Source organism: Squalius cephalus (genome assembly GCF_949319135.1).
Source record: "Squalius cephalus genome assembly, chromosome: 4".
Classification (NCBI taxonomy): Eukaryota; Metazoa; Chordata; class Actinopteri; order Cypriniformes; family Leuciscidae; genus Squalius; species Squalius cephalus.
The window spans coordinates 42,513,629-42,531,362 of NC_137125.1; the positions used below are offsets into that span (position 1 = coordinate 42,513,629).

Below are 17,734 nucleotides of genomic sequence, written 5' to 3' on the forward strand. Positions count from 1 at the left end.
GACAGCGCAGTCCTGAAATGTCAACTAGGCTCTTCCCTGTGAAGGCCTCCCTCCCCTCCCTTTACCTCTCTACAGATAAAGCGTTGTCGGGATAATTCCGGTTCGCGTGGCTACGTGGAAGCGATAAAAATTCTGTATTATTAATTTTAAGGCCAGACAAGTAGTATGTTGAGGGTTGATTTGTAGGGCAGGACTACACGCCTGCGCACATATAATCAAACGCACATATCTATAGACTGAACTCGTAATACGCATGTGCACGCCATCGGCGTTCTCACTGTTTCGCGTTTTTGAAGTTTGTGCAGAAAGAACTTTTTGTTTTCTGTTAAAACGGTGTCGTGTTAGCGGCCCCTAAGTTAATAACTAATGATCGTTGCGACGGAAGTGAATCAATCAAACTAACTTTAGCTGGACAATAACTTTATTCTAGAGCTGCTATAAAGCCAAAACACTTTACTTTAATTTCCTATTATCATTGTAAAGCTGCTTTGTAACAATCTACATTGTTGAAAGCGCTATATAAATGAAGATGAATTGACTTGACATGCACATCTTATGTTTTAATTGGACTGAATTCAGTCCGATTGATGAATCCGAACGTAGTGTTTACATGAACGCTAAACGTGATTGGGTTGATGTGCACATTTATATGTCACAAGCTTCAAATCGGAATATATTTTTTGACATGCGCACACTGCACGAATATTCCCTAATTAGAGTTCCCTAATGTTTGCGCATAACCATTCTCCTACATTGGTTCTTTATTTGTTTTAAACAGCAGACTTAATATTTATCCATTTCTGGTCGTAATTTGGAGACAATAAGCATATGAACCGTTGTGTCATGCTTCTTCTATTTATCATGCAGTAAAAATGCCGCTGTCGTCTGTGGATGAGAATCCGAAACAAGGACTGGTGGGACGTTGTTCTGCTCCACTTCACAGACGCGGAGTGAAAGGACAATTTTAGAATGACGGGACACTCATTAATATGACACTATTCAACAGGAAGAACTGCTCGTTCCACGCGTCATACGTCATGACGCTATTTCAACGCCATTGCACATGCGCAGTCCTTTCAGTTTTGGTTTTCAATCCGATCAAGTGTTTACATGTTCTCTTGATTGGATTAGAAAAGGAATAAAACCCCCCTTTTTAATCCGATCGAAATTTCATTCGGATCTAGCTGATTTGGCTCGATTAAGGTGTTTACATGAAGGCTTTTCAGTCTGATTGAGTCGTCAATCCGATTTCTAACAGATTATTTGGTTGCATGTAAATGTAGCCACTGTCACTTTTTACTTGGCTGTCCAATCACAGTGGAGGAGGGGCGGGACAAATACACCAAAACAAATACCCTGCTTGTGCAACAGACGACAACAAGAAGCACAACTACGGAACAAAATCATTTAAAACGAGCCAGAGAAAATACTTTACATTGTATCGACATTTTATACTCCGAAACGCACTGTCTGCGAAATCAGATACTAGTAATACTTCCATGGATATTCCATATCATAGCATCCAAAGCATCTCAACTGGAAGAAAAAAAAATGCTGTGCTGCCGAAGTGCTCTGAAGCATCCGTAGCAAGGCGTTTTCAGAAAAGCGATGGCATTTTCATCTGACTATAAATGCTTTGGTGGACACCCGGCCTAAGGTTGGGGAAGTGGTCTTGTTTGATTTCTACAGATTAGAGAAAAACAGACCGTACAGGCCATCGCATGTTTAAAAATGAAACATTGAAAATATGTAATTTCAAACTCCATAGCAAACAAAATGAGATGTTCAGGCAACTTGTTTCCATACAACAAAAGCATGTAGTAACCATGGGCTATACCTTGTAAACCTTTATGCTTGCTTGAACAAAATTTGAGAGCTATTTGCAATACAGTAGTATATGACCCACATTCATGGTGCTTTTTTGACCTTTATGGAGCTTGACAGCCTCTGGACATTGATTTTATTGAATTGAAAAGAGCAGCGTAAACATTCCACTAAATACGTTCTTTTGAGTTGCATAAGAAAGTACAGTAAGTCATACAGGTTCGGAAAAACAATGCTACATTTTTTGCTGAACTATTGCTTTTACTTGCATTCAAGTCTGTGGCTAGACAGACACGTACACACGCAGACTTTTTGCTCACCATCATCTCCTCAGCATAAGGTCTCATTGTCGTCACAATGCTAATGTTACAAAAGGCTAGTTCACAGGACAAAGGCGGAGTTGTGCCTTTAACGGTGCAGAGTTAAATATTTCATCCGCCCTGCTTAGCTGTCGGAGCCAATTGCCTGTGCCACTAAAGAGGCAAAGTAACACAAGCTGACAGCAACAGTCAGTGTAATGTGCTTTAGAAAGACGAGCAACAGCCTTAACATAAACACTGTCTCTGGTGCAGTCAGAAGACCTCCACATTAGTGTTTCTGTTCCCCTGGAACGTAAACACAGGGCCCGATGTCTAACCTGCCTCACAAGCAGACCTCTACACCCTCGGGATTACGGAAACCCTTCCGACAAATCAGTGGGTTTGAATGAAGTCTTATGCTCTGACTCATATTTTTTTTGGTTTGACAGTATATTGTGAACAAATAGTCGAGTGTGTAAAGAATCATTTCATCAGGCGAACTGAACAAATACTCTCTTCACTGAACATCAGTGTTTTGAGTCAGAACGGGAATCAGAGAATCATTGAATGAGATCTTATTTTTCAACAAATGAAACATGAATGAGAATCTGCACAGCTAATGAATGAAAGTGAAGAATGTTGTTTGTTTGTCTTTAACCAAATTGAGGAAAACTGTTTATTTGCTATCATATGAGCGGAGTTATTTTAGTATTATTTTTATATTATTATAGTATTTAATAATATTATATTTATTTTTATATTTTCAGTTCATTTTAGTTTGTTTTAGTAATTATTATTATTTTTTATTTTTTATTTTTTTATTTTAGCTATAATTTCAGTTTTTGTTTTAGTACTTCAACTTAAAATTATTTAAGTTTGTTGCCAAGGTAATATTACAAATTTAAGTTTTTCATCTAATATTTGTTTTATTTCAATTAGTAACATTTCTCAAGTCTCTTATTAGGTCTGCAGACATGCAAAATTTAATTAAAGGTACAGTAGGTGATCTGGGAAATGCTAACTTTAGCCTTCTAGCATTGAAAGCATACAATCCCATCCTCCCTGCAAATCACCGTCCAAAACACATGAACGCGCACGGACCTGAACAGAAGCGAAACGACAACGTTATTGGATTACATCATGTGTCATTCACCGGTGAGAGAACTTTACAGTACAGTGAGGGGAGAAACAGAAGCGCTTGCTTGCATACATTAGTATGTGATTGTGAAATGACTCCAGTTAACAAGTTGACCAGCTTTATTCATATGCGATTACAGGACATAGCAGCAGTCGACACAGTCGAATCTCACTGAATTATCTGCATATAGGGCAAAGTCAGCGGTACATAGAACTGTACTGTCAAAATGTAGATATTTGCCACTTGTCTGTTTGCCTGCCATTCTCGCTCTGTCTGCACAGCGTACGTGAAACTCGCTTATGATTCGTTGACTGACGGGGAACACGTGTCATTTTATTCTAATGCAATGATTGAACGAACATTTTATGGTCCTACGCCTTTCACAGACGATACATATTTATTAAAATACATTTAGACTGCTTAAAGGGTTAGTTCGCCCATTTAAGACATGAAGTTGTATGCAATCCTTACCAGCACTATAGTGCATACACACTACACACTGACAGCAGCGCGGATTGATAGAAATGGAAAGAAAATAGTGCCGATTAAAACTGAGGTATGAATTTTGCCCGGAGTGTTTTTTGTGATGTAAATTAATCAAGCTTTGAAACGCATATAATTTTTTCACGTAAAAACGCACAGTTTTGAGGCCCCGGAAACTAACCGGGAATACTTTCTTGAAAAACTTCGAGCGGCCAGAACTCTGACCAGGGAGGTGACCACAGAGTGGGTCAGTGTGTATGCACTATAGTGCTGGTAAGGATTGCATACAACTTCATGTCTTAAATGGGCGAACTAACCCTTTAACATAGTGATTGCTATCAGAATATGAGGTGACATTCAACCAGCATAACAAAAAAATCACCTATTGCACCTTTAAGGGACAACAAGACTTGCTTTGTGAACGACGCTATTGAACACTCAAAAAATCTGCACTCAAAAAAATATTTAAGCCTAAATTTAAGATTTCTGTGTTCAAATTGCATGAATTTCCATTCATTTAGATTACACTGGCCTTAATGTGGTACAAAACGGGTAGGATTTCTGCACTCAAAAAATTTCAAAAAGCATTTATTCAAATTGCTTAGAATCAGCATAAATCTGCTGATTGTGAAACAAATACATTTATTCAGTTAAAAGTATGAATGCTTATGACATGGCTATAGCTGTGGAACATGCAGTATACTCAGTAAATTAATGTATGAGACTAGCTAATTGAATTTGGTAATGATAAATATACAAACCTGGTTAGTGTGTATTTAAAACATTCAGTTTATTTGTGCTATTAGAAATCTTACTTGTTTCATTTATGTATGTGTGACACATGTATGGCTGCAATTTTAATATACATTTAGGCCTAAATATTGTATGACCATATTAAGCAAATGATTCAGTGATATAACCTACAGAAATGAATCGGTGAAAGAATCTGAGTGGATCTTTTTTGTGAACAGAATCAATAGATTCAAGTCACTGGGATAATTCCACACAGACAAACTCCACGCGCTCCCAATGATGGTGTCGTGGTGAGTTGATGGAAAAGAAAATGTAAAGAGTGAAAAGGATGAGATGAATAGGAGGAAAGTGAAAAATATAGGGGAGAGGAAAGAAAGAAAGAGAGAGAGCGAGAGAAAGAAAACGAGCAGATTTCTTCCCCTCCCATCCTTTCGTTTGGTTCTCAGTGTGTGTAAATGGCCAGGGGGGAAATTGAGGGGGTAGAAACGCTCCTCTCTTGTTAAACTGCTGGCAGATGACAGAAAAATTAGAGGCATTTTGCTCTTGACAGGTTGTTGTGTTTCTTTTCTGCTTCAAATGGTTTGTGTCAGTTTGTTTTCAGTCAAGCTGTCTCTCCCTCACAATGCACGCAGTGTACAGGTTTTGTTCCATTGGGGAAAAGGATCTGATATATCTAATGCCTTTCAGTTTGAAAAGAACAGTGGAGGGAAACACACTCACTGCTGTGTCTGCTAATTACAGTGGCAGACTTTGATTACTTGTTTGAAAACACTTTTCAAACATGCGTAATGATAACAATTAGTTACCGCTACATTTTCTCAGCATGCTCAGAATCTCTCTCTCTCTCTGTGTCTTGACAGCATATCTTTCTTCCAGAGTTTGTGCAATGTGGAATGAACATTTGTCTGGATTCGGTCACACATGTCGATGTTAGCACAGTCTGCTGTGCAAACGACTGTGTTTAAAGGTACAGTTCAGTCAAAAAATTATAATCTGTCATTTACTTACACGCATGATGTCCCACATGTGACTTTCTTCCGTCAAACACAAATAGAGAATTTTTGAAGAACATTTTATGCTACTCTTTTCCTGACAATGAAATGAAAGTGGATGGTGACCAGAATTGTCGAGCATCAAAAATGACATCATAAATGTATCATAAAGACCAGACTTGTGAACCAAATTCCAAATCATCTGAAGCTTTTTGATAGCTTTATGTGAGGAGCAGACAAAAATCTTTATTATTCACTAAACATCTTGAAAACCTGAGTCACCATTCACTTTCATTGTGTAAAAAAATGTATGTAAAACTTATGTCTTGTGTCCCACAGAAGAAAGCAAGTCATATGGGTTTCGTATAACACATGGGCAAGGTAAATGGTGACCAAAATTCACTAGCTCTTTAATGCCTGTCGGGAAAAATCTGGAAATGAGCTTCTGCACAAAACGGATGTCTAAGATTACATTTTAGTCTTTTTCCTTTTGTTTTTCCAACCTGTTCCTGTTTAGTTTATGAATAAGGAACTAAGGTGATACAGAATGAATGGCTTTTTACCGTGATCTAGAAAACACAATCAGGATGTACGGTTTCCTCTGTAAGTGAATCAGGGATTTAGTCCCGGAGCCTCTCTCTCAAACCGTGAAATCTGACAGACATGATGGAAAGCTAACTTCGTGTGACAGGAAACTTTCCATTTGTGCCGGATAGGCCTTCTTCTTGATTTGATTATTTCTGCCTGGCTTGTGCATTCCCTCACTCATCTAGGAATGGGGTTTGACAAGAGGCAGGAGGTCTTTATTTGATTACTTATGCTTTGTATGTTTTTCTGCTGAGGTGGGTGGGATTTAAAGAGGCGTGGCGGCCTTTTCCTGAGTAAAGGAACGTCTTAGACTTTGTATTGTGTATTTTTGTGTCCTCTTAACATTGACATTTACATACAGTCTTATACCAGTTAGTCAACATTCCGAGAAGTAACGTCACATTCAAGCCAATTCCTGCCTTAAAAAAAAGATTTTAAAAGAATTTCCTAGAAATTATGCATTCAATTGATCAAAAGTAACAGTAAAGACATTTAAAATGTTAAAGATTTCAATTTCAAATAATTGCTGATTATTTGAACATTCTATTTATCAAATAATCTTGAATTTTTTATTTTTAAGTATCACAGTTTACAAAAAAAAAAAAAAAGCAGCATGATTGTTTTCAAAATTGATAATAAGAAATCAGCATATTAGAATGATTTCTGAAGGATCATGTGACACTGAAGACTGGAGTAATGATTGCTGAAAAGTCAGCTTTGCCATCGTGGGAATAAACAAAACGTTTAAATATATTATGATAGTAAACGGATATTTTTATCTGTAATATTTCACAATATCACTGTTTTTCAATATCACTGATCAAGTAAATACAGCTTTAGTGAGCATAAGAGACTTCTTTGAAAAACATCAAATCTTACCAACCCCAAACTGAACGGTTGTGTATCTTAAAATGTTTTATATTATGAAAGTCTAAGCAAAACACTCCTACATTTTTGCCTTTAATTCCGTTTATCAGAATTGTTAAAATGAAGCCGTCTTATGAAACTGGCTCATGTTTACGTGCACAAACTCCGTCTTTGCATTCTTTTACTTTTAGCTTTCAGCTTAATGCCATAATTGATTTACAGATGTACTTTCCCCCTTTTGAAACGGCCAAGCTTTGTGTTGCACATCAGGACGTTGTGAATGTGGGGACCGAATTGACTGCGGAGCTGAACTCTGGAGACTTACACTTGTTCTTGTAATGTCACAAACGGACACGTTTAGCCTGTGACAGTCGAGATAAGCCACTGGCATTTGAAAAATGGCCCTCTAACCTGAGGAACTGATCTCACAAGGGCCTATACTCACTTTCCCTGCCTGAGATTTTTCACACTATCTTCAGACACATACTGGAGAAAATAGCCCAGATGTGCCAGAACCGCCACCACATTAACAGTGCAACACCGTGCAAGCTGTGGGTCACAGCCTCTCATACACGCACATCTAAAAGCAGTGTGTCAATAGCAGCAACTGTCATCAGACTTCCCATTTTATGGGTCAGTGTTGTTGTTGTCGTCCTCCCAATGTCAATGAAGACAAAGAGGCTAAACCGACGCCAGCTGTTCCTAATACCACTGTGTGCTTTCTCTCTCACACACTCATCTACATGTGTTACACCTGGATTAGCTCTCTGTTCCCCAGGATCAAATGCACACCATCTATCCCTTTACGTGATTATTTTCTCTTTCTTTCCCTCGCTCTCTCTCTTTCATTATCTAATATGGAGCGTAATCCTCTTGTGGAATTAATCTGCTTTAACGAGTGTTTGTTACCATGCTGAGATGGAATTAAAATGAGTCTTAGGGAGAGGAGGGGTCGGTGGGATTCGGCACCGCTGAAATGTTTGTTCTTGTCCAACCTACCTTATTCTCCAGTGGTTAAACACGAGAGACACCTGCACAAAGCATAGATCCAATAAAGGAGAGACTGAGATTCAACATGGAGAGTTTAGGGAGTTTTTGGGGTAGCGTCGTGCCCTTGTGTCAAGAGACTTTCTCCAGTGGGATTGACCCTCTAATAAATGTACTATAAGCAGGCCCACACAGAATTTGTGATAAAATCTATATAGCCGTATAAACTAATTTATGATTTATTTGAGCATGTTTAAATCCATTCTGCAAAATTCTTTTTTTTTTTTAAGATTTCTATCTTTGCCTGCCTGTAATTATTCCAAAATTTACACGACTGTTCAAAAGTCTGTAAGAATTTTTTAAAATGCGTCTATTATGCTCAGGCTGCATTTATTTGATCAAAAATACAATAAAAATAGTAATATTGTGAAATATTTTTACAATTTAAAATGGCTGTTTTCTATTTAAATACATTTTAAATTGTGATTTATTCCTGTGTTGGCTGTGATCATAACTCCAGTCTTCAGTGTCACATGATCCTCCAGAAATCATTCTAATATGCTGATTTGCTGCCCAAGAAACATTTCTTATTAGCAATGTTGAAAACAGTTGTGCTTGCTTAATTTATGTTTATGTGGAAATTCTTGTGATACATACTGAGTCTTGATTCTTTGATGGATCGAAAGTTCAAAAGACCAGCATTTATTTTAAATACATATTTGTAACATTTATTATGTCTTTACTGTCTTTTTAAAAAAAACAAATTAATGCATCCTTGTTGAATAAAAGTTTTTTTTTTTTTTCTTAAACAACAACTTCCTTACCCCAAACTTTTGAAAGGAGTGTACATCAAACTGTATTTTGTTTAATCTATACAATAATACCTGAGCATAAATAATAAATAAATGAAAAATCACTCTTATTCTCGCTGGCCTACTGCTCATAAAACTAAGTAGTGATAATTTCTCGTACTTGGTTGGCTGTGTTATGAGTTGATTTGAATTGGTCTAAGTAGCATTTTGGAATCTTTGAGGGTCACATACCTTTAAAAGAAAAGAAATCCATAAACCAGACCAAGTGCTTGAAAACCTCTTGCTTTCATTCTCCACTTTGCGAGTCAGTTACCTGAATCTATTGACGTCACCACGTCTTTCAAAAAGAGAAATATTCACCTCAAAAGGTTTTGATTTCAGCCACAAAGAGGAGGCACTGGTATTGATCAGAGTCTCTGTCTGTCTGTTCTTTTCTCTACCAGGGACCATAGAGCCGCAGCCTCTATAGAGGGACTCAGACAGGGTGGGAGGAGATCCCAGCAGGTAAAAGGACCCACCGCAGGTCATGACCACGAACAACATATCAGCTGGCTATTTCTGAGGGGGCCATTGTGCCTGATTTCTGTCAAGGCGCCACAGTAAAACTCAAACATATACACACACACACACACTTGTGCCCTCCACACCTTTTTGTAGGTCTTGCTTAACGTTGTTTAAGGTCAAAGTCTTACAGTTGCCTCTTGTTTTCTTTCACACAAGTGCACATACATACATAGAGTGGTGGGGACTTTACATTGACTTTTATTGTGGTTATACTAGGCTTTCTATCCGTTTAACCATTATTCAAACCTCTTTGAATTATACAGGGCCTAAAACCTGCCAGTGGTCGGTAACTTGAGAAAATGTACTGGCCTTGAAACTGTTTTTGCAAAAACTGACAGTTGTTTTCAGGTTCAGAAATGTAATTATGTTTTGACGTAATTTTGTGAATTTGTCCGCTCAAGTGCAAGAAGATTTGAAAGAGCTCAGTTTAGTATTCATGCGCTGTCTGAGACGAGGCTGTTTGGGCACGTGGTTCGAATGTTTGTGCACACAAAACCTTCCACACAGCGTGCGAGGAACAAAATAAGTAACTTTCGCATCTTCTTGCACTTGAATATCAAAAATTGTCAAGGCATAATCTTTCACGACAATGCAGAGCTGGCCCGTCAACTGTTCTGAGCGTCATTCACGTTTGTTCACATTTTGTTGATGCATTGATAGAATTCATAAAAATGTTACCAGCCAACTGGTGAGTGACACCGTTTCATATACTGGCCAATGCTGATTTTCACTTTCATTTGGTGCTTGGCGAGTGCTATTTTTTTTTTTTTTTAAGGCCCTGTCATATATAAAATATAATTCTTTTGGACATTTTGACAATTTTTATGACCCTGGATAGAGGTCACTTAAGCACACAGACCTCATATTCCCTGCATGTGTGTTTGTGTATATGGGGGCAGAGATGTACTTTCGTCCTCTGGTTTTGTAAGGTCAGGAATGTCTAATTTCTTTATGTCGATTCAAATTATATTTAGCTTTTTTTTATTCCTTAGAGAGAGTCATTTGGAACCTTTTATCTCGTTATGACATCAATAACAACATCTGCTACTTAAATTCAGCACAATAAGCAGCATTGTAAAGCTTCCTGAACAACTCTGAACACCACATTCCAGTCATGTTTGTGTTTGCCATCGCTGTTTTCACAAGTTTCTGATCTTTATTTGACTCTCTGTGTGGGTTTACATCTTGGCTTATACTGTAGGGATAAAATAAAATAAAATAAAATAAAATAAAATAAAATAAAATAAAATAAAATAAAATAAAATAAAATAAAATAAAATAAAATAAAATAAAATAAAATAAAATAAAATAAATGCTGCATTGGTGAGCATAAGAGACTTCAAAAATAAAATTAAAATAAGGCTACGTTCACAGTCAGTACAAATTCGATTTTTGTGCATATTGATTCAAATTCGTATCATATCGGTTTATGTGATTTTCTCACGCCACGTAAAACTTAAACGTCAGACGTTGTTATAGGAAACATGCTGAAAGTTCATGCGGAAAATATGTTGCGGTTGTTGTTGTTGTTGTTGTTGTTTTTGGTGTATATCTACACTACCAACTCAACATCATTAGAAACTAATGCAGATATTCCAGAAAACGAAAGTGCAGCACGGACACACAAATCGGATCTGGAGCTAGACTTCAACTAAGAGACTTCAAAGACATGAAACAATTTTTTCGACCCTAAACCTTTGAACGGTGGTGTATATTATTAAGCCTATGGTATGTCCTTATTTAAAATTGCTACATGTGTGTCAGAGTGTCTATGTGTTTGACTGAGACTGTGGGTAAAAAAACAAAACAAAAAAAAACCATCCTGACTACAGTTCACAGCGTTAAACGGCTGTCAACTGACGGAAATGCCTAAACATGAGCACTACTCACATACACCATCACACAGGCAGGAGAGTGAAAAAAAAACATGAGTGAGAGAATGGGAAGAACTTATATATATTTTTTTGTTACAGAAAAGGAAGAATGCAGATAATGAGAAGATAAAGGAACAGAGAAAGGAAGGAGAAGTAGTGGTGAGGAGGAGCCAAGAGTGAGAAAATGAAGTTAGAAAAGAAGAGAAATAGCAGACAAGGAGGTGAGACTGATAGAGAGAGAATATATACATTAAGAGGAGAAACTATTTCAACAGAAAGGAAGTGAAATGTATACAGAATAAAGATCTTGACCGAAAGATGAATTCTGACATGAGGAAGATCGTGGCTTCGATTTAATTGAGCTAGTTACACAGACACTATTTTTAAGTGTTGGAGTTCTTTCACCCTGTGATTGAGCCTCATGACATCTAAAACGACAGCTCTCATCCGTGTTAAGACTGGGTGTTGTTTGTCTCACACCAATTGTGCTACTGCTACTGTACCTTTTAAAGTCTGATGAAAATCTGGCAATTTTATATTTAGAGGTATCTGACCCATCTAGATTATTGTACACTCCTTTTTTTTTAAAACCTTTCTGTGAATAGTTCTTAAAATAAAATAAAAAATCTTTTTAAGTTTGAAGAACATTTTAATAATCTAAGAAACCTTTTATTAAAGAACCATTTGTCCAATGAAAAAGGTTCCATTGATGTTAATGGTTATTTATGGAACCATCAATGCCAATAAAGAACCTTTATTTTTAAGATAACCTTCATTTTGAACTCAGACCAGTAAGCAACCACACAGAATACCGAATAATTCACTGCAGTGAAGTTTGTATGGTCAAATCAAAAAATCTAGAAGAATCAGTTGATCTTTGAGGAGGAGAAATTGTGGTCTGGCCTGGTTTGTGTCCTTGGCCTGCTGGTTCACTAGGGTCAAGTTGCGAATGATGGGAGCACAAACACAGCAACAGGAAGTCAACAAGTGTGTGGCAAGTGTTTTGTAAGATTTTGTGTGCGTGTGTGTGTGTGTTTGTAAATGTGAGTGTGGAAAGAATGTTTCATTATTAATTAATGCTAAGATCAATTATAATCACAGTGTACCATTAGTGGTCCATCCATAAAACATGGCCTATAATCTTACCAGGAGATTAAATAGTGGAGGTAAATAGTGCAAATTTATATTACTGATATTTTTATATATGTATGTGTGTGTGTGTGTGTCATGCAGAGACTTTTGGGAATATCTTTTTACTGTTTTTTCCACTAAATTATATGGTAATTCATAGTTTTTGTTTGCAAAAAACATTTGACAGTTTTTATTTTATTTTTTTATTTTACCGTAAAATTAAATATAATGCGGTGTTATACAATTGACAGTTTTTCACCGTATAACTTGGTTAACAAAAACAGGTTTTTACTGTAGCATTTTTTACACAACGGTTATTTTTGTACACGTATTCAAATTTTTGACACTTACATTTCTAAACATCCAGAAATGGCAGTATGAACTAAACGCCACCAAAAGACACATTATCCACCAAGTTGTACCTTAGAATGTTCCTACCAGTTTTAAAACCTCTATAACGAAAAAATTGTGAAAAACATCCCGAAAATATTTCTAGCTGAAAACAACTTTAACTTTAGGCACCTACACACTTAAAGAGTGTCAGTTTTAGTGTGAAGATGCATCAGTGATAACCAACCACAGCTGTGTCTGAGATAGGCAGGTTCTGAACAAACTGACTGATACCCCTTCCCTCTCCTACTCAAGACTAAACATCATCACCATGCAGGAAGGAACGGCCTGTTGCTAAATTACATGATCCGTCGTTTACATCCCAGCAGATAAATATTTACCCCTCCGTTGTGGCCCGCCTTGTGATTAGCCACCTCCCCTCACACAGTACCGGGACCACCTCGATGAACAATGGCTCTTTCATGGGCCGTGTCATTCCTCCTTTCCCTCCTATGAACCCCGGGGAGTGGGACAGGAAGTCGCCCTCGCGGCCTAAAAGACTCTAGGGGAAGGGGGTGGAGGTACTCAGGTAACTGAACCCTGAAGGTCTGGGGCACTCCAGACGTCTAGCTTTTGGTCGCCATTGTGTTTGTTTGTTGGCATGAATCTGGCTCCTGGTTTGTAATGGCGAATTTTCGAAATCCAATTATTTCCTAATGGTTAAATTTCTGCCCTACATTTATTTATTTTTTTTGTAGTTGAATATCCTGTTTGACTTTAACATTATCCAATAGTCTGTGTGGCCTAGGTGATGTCATTTGTTGTTTCAGAGTGAGAGGATGTGACATCTAATTAAAAGAACAATACATTTTAGTTTTCTTCAGAATAACATGCACTGATTAATTGTGCACAATAAGACCAGTGATGTGCATTAAAACAGTAAATAGGGTCAATTTTCATTTCATGTTGCCTCTAAGCCTGAAGAACCAGAGCAGGTTGGAGCCAGCGGAGGGACAGATGTCGGCAAATCCGCCCATCTTGATTCCAGCGAGTTTCATTACCAGATGTTTCAGGGCTATTATTGCATTAGAGCTGAAATGAATAGGCAGATGTGTGTGTGCATTATTAGCGGAGCTGAATTGTGCTGGTCTTATGATCACAGTGATTATAGAGAGTCGAAGAGGGGCACAACTGCAGGCTGGCGGCTGGTAATCCTCTTCTTTCCCTAAATAAGCCCCTCTGTCATCCGCTATGTCTGATACAAATGCTTTCACAATCCCCCATTCTACCCTTTAATTCTCTCTCTCTCTCTCTCTCTCTCTCTCTCTCTCTCTCTCTCTCTCTCTCTCTCTCTCTCTCTCTCTCTCTCTCTCTCTCTCTCTCTCTCTCTCTCTCTCTCTCTCTCTCTCTCTCTCTCTCTCTCTCTCAATTTCAGTATGAGGTTAGCTGGTCACTTTATTAAAGCCATTGTGTTTATCTGATCCTATTAAACACTAGAGTGGCAGAGGAACAGAGGAGCTGCACTTTCTGTCCATCTTGTCCCTCATCTCTGTCTGCATGCAATAATAATGACATTGCAATGTTGTGAAAAATCCTGCCCAAGAAATCAGATCTGTTTATTTGTGTAGCCGTGTCTGTGCGTGCACGTTACCGCTCACACTGACATAGAGATCTCTGTGACACCAAGGTAAAAAAAAACGGAACAGACAGCTTCCAGGTGTTTCTGATGATGAAACAGGTGTGTGTGCGTGTGCGTGCGCCCGTGTATTTTAAAATTCAATCTCTGTCAAACGCACATATGCGTGCATCCGGCATATCCCTGGCTGCCTCAGTCATCAAATTCATCATTATTTAAAAAGCAAAACCACTAAATGCCCCTCTATACCCTTAATCACAATGCGACTGCTAATTCAATAATACCCCCGTAGCTGTCTGGTGATGCCCGCATTGTTTTGGCTCTGCCCAGGTGATGGTGGCTCATTCAGGGAGCCTGGCGTTGTCTCAGGGGCACGGTGCCCTGTTACGGGTGCCCATTGTGCATCTATTGTGCGCCTATTGTGGCAACCCTGAGAGAGCTGGAGGAAAACAAAAGCACCAGCTCTGCAGAGTGCCCGTACTGATTTCGCATGCACCTGGCATCGCCACAGACACAGGACATTATTAATTGCTAATACATATTTATGTGGCACAAATTTGCCATTTGTTTATGCATAAAATTATCAATAGACACAGGGCGCTTAGCCAGAGAAAGTGGTGACCTTTTTAAACCGGAGTGAATGGAGCCCAGTTTGCTGGTTAAGACTTTGTGCAATTTGTCTTGTGTACGTTTGCTTTGTGTGAATCACGAGTGTGTGTAATAGAGAGCATCTTGTGTGCACATGCTTGATGTTGTTTGTGTGTCTAAGTGCAGTTTATATGACAGCTAGATAAAGGCAGAGTGACTGAGAAGAGGTGAAACATGACTAGCAGAACATTGAAAACTTAAAGTATTGGTATTACTGTGTTGTTTTTGGACATGTTGCATGGTAAATTCTTTGTAGAGTGGCATGTAAATACCCTGAAATACGGTATATGGTATTTAAACCAATTCAATCAGATCCAAGTATTTGGCTATTTGACAACTCTAAATATGAATTATTATGCATGCAGTTTTTCATGAAATTATATTGAGAGATGATTGAATATATGTTGTTTAAATGAATAAATGATTTTTAAATGTTTTTTTTAAGTGTTTAATGAATGATTTATATATATATATATATATATATATATATATATATATATATATATATATATATAAATATAAACTAATAATTAATTTTTTTAATTAATAAAAACTAAACTTTAATTAATGATTAAAATCGAAAAATAGTAAATCACATAAAAAATTTCTTTGTTATATCAAAGTACCAAGTTATTACTTACAGTAATGTACCATCATAGGCCAAAAAATGTCTGTTGTCGATAGTGTAGTGATTTATGAAGTACAGCTTACACAGAAGTCACTTGTAAACCAAGCAGCTTTCTTTTGGTCAACGCGGCAAATCAGCGTGACCTACTGGAACCTGTTGCAAAATCTTCATGGGGAAATCTTTTGTCCTCACTTGACATTCCTGATCATGTGGATTCCTTTTAAATTGACTGGATTTCATCATTGAAAATTCAAAATTGTTTGACCGTGCAAAATTCGTAAGGTAAGGCGTTAATATATAATGGTAAGGCATTTTGGGTGGATGTCAAGTCTGATCAAATGTAATAGCACACCTGTCCTCAAAAAAACAATTTGAGGTATAATTCTTGCCGTAGCATGAAAAAAAAAAAAAAAAAAAAAACTCTATGTATGATCAATTGTATTGGCAAAGCTCACCATACCAAACGAAATTATTTAATATAAATATTCAATCTGAATGACACAAATTGTGTGTCAGGTTAAAAGTCCTGTGTTTGTGTGATTGCTACTAGTTGAGAGGCTCATAAGCATCACCTAGCTTTACTTGACCCAGTGGTAACACATGCGCGCACACACACACACACACACACACACACACACACACACACACACACACACACACACACACACACACACACACACACACACACACACTCAACTCAATAAGGAATACATTACTCCCATTTCAAGTGACTCTTCCCCTTTCTCAGCAAACACATTTACTTTCTATTAAAGCCTGATCTGCAGCCAAGTAGCCGCCAGAGTTTATTACCATAAAGATTAGAACAGAGCTCTTTAACACACAGGTGAACACATGCACATGCTTTCAACCCCCCAAACACATACGTGTGTTTGTGTGTGTGCTCAGACTGTAGACTTCCCTTTCCAACCTGTTGAAAGGGTCTCTGTCAATCTGTTTGAGTCTGTTTCTGCACAGCTGTTTAATATTTAAAAAATAAATAAATAAATAAAGGGGTAGTTCACCTAAAAATGAAAATTCTCATCATTTTCTGAAGTTTTTTTTTTTATATATATATATTTTTTTTATTTTACTTGTGTGACTGACTTTCTTCCGTAGAACACAAAAGAAGATTGTATGAAGAATGTACATGCTGCTTTCCATACAAAATTAGTGAATGGAAAATAGAGGCTGTTAAGCTCCTAAAAGGAAGAAAAAAACACTATAAAACGTTGTAAAAGTGGTCAATATGATTATTTTATTGTATTTAAAGTAGTATGAAGTAATCTGATAAATTTGTGTGCAGAATAACAGACATTTAAGACATTATTTTGTAAAAATTCTGCTTGACATCTGTGGTCACTATCCACTTTCATTGTATGGAAAAGAGCAGCTTGGACATTCTTAAAATTTTCTCCTTTTGTGTTTCACTTAAGAAAAAGACATTGGATTTAACTGCTACCTTGATGCCTTCCTCCTTTTCTCTTTCTTAATTCACCTCTCTCCTTGGCTCTGTTTCTCATCCCCAGGGTTCAGTTGCTCACCAATGGGTTTGTGGTCTGAAGACGAGCAGCACTCATCTCTTTCACATCCTTTGTAGGTCAGTTCCTATTTTTACTCTTTTTCTTCCCCCGTTTTTGTGCAAGGACACCCCATTGTTGTCAGCCGAAACAAGCAAAGTCTGTTGTATTGGTAAACAAATCAATTACTGCTTCACAATGGCTGCGATGTGCTTATCAAAGACTCATTATCGCTCTGTGCCGTATTGTTGTCATCATGACACCTCTAATCATGGTTATCATGGGCTAGTTGTTTCCATGGCTACACTATAACATTCAGCCAATGAAACTCCCCATTCCAGCCTTGCAGAAAAGCCATCAGCCAATTGTAGCACCTTAAGAAAGAACTAAGTGCCTAGTTTGGACCTTCACATTTTGGATAGAGAGCAAAAGGCCATGTAAATGCTGGACAGTAATGCATCACTGGTTGGCAAAATTATTTGGACAATCAGGTTAAACTGTTGGCGTCCATTTTTTATTTTTTTGTTTACAGCTGCAAGAAGTCAAAATTGCTCAATTATCGCAACTATGTGAGTAACTTGTTTTCTATTTACATGCGATTTTCTCTTTCAAAATATGGCCGTTTTTTGTATGTTCCCAAAGAGAAAAAAGTGAGCTGGTTGA

At 37.5% G+C, this 17,734-nt stretch overlaps 1 protein-coding gene across 8 annotated transcripts in view; it reads left to right on the forward strand.

Annotated features, from left to right (window-relative positions):
• The window catches only part of sox5 (SRY-box transcription factor 5), a 235,917-nt gene that overhangs the window by 47,578 nt on the left and 170,605 nt on the right, over positions 1–17,734 (forward strand). For 5 of the 8 annotated variants that reach the window (XM_079869700.1, XM_079869709.1, XM_079869708.1 and 2 more), the window contains 3 exons: positions 9,187–9,247; positions 11,281–11,402; positions 17,081–17,151. The gene's annotated coding sequence lies outside the window, so the exon portion shown is untranslated. The remainder of the gene's footprint in view (positions 1–9,186; positions 9,248–11,280; positions 11,403–17,080; positions 17,152–17,734) is intronic. The other 3 variants (XM_079869706.1, XM_079869710.1, XM_079869711.1) reach the window with 3 other exon arrangements.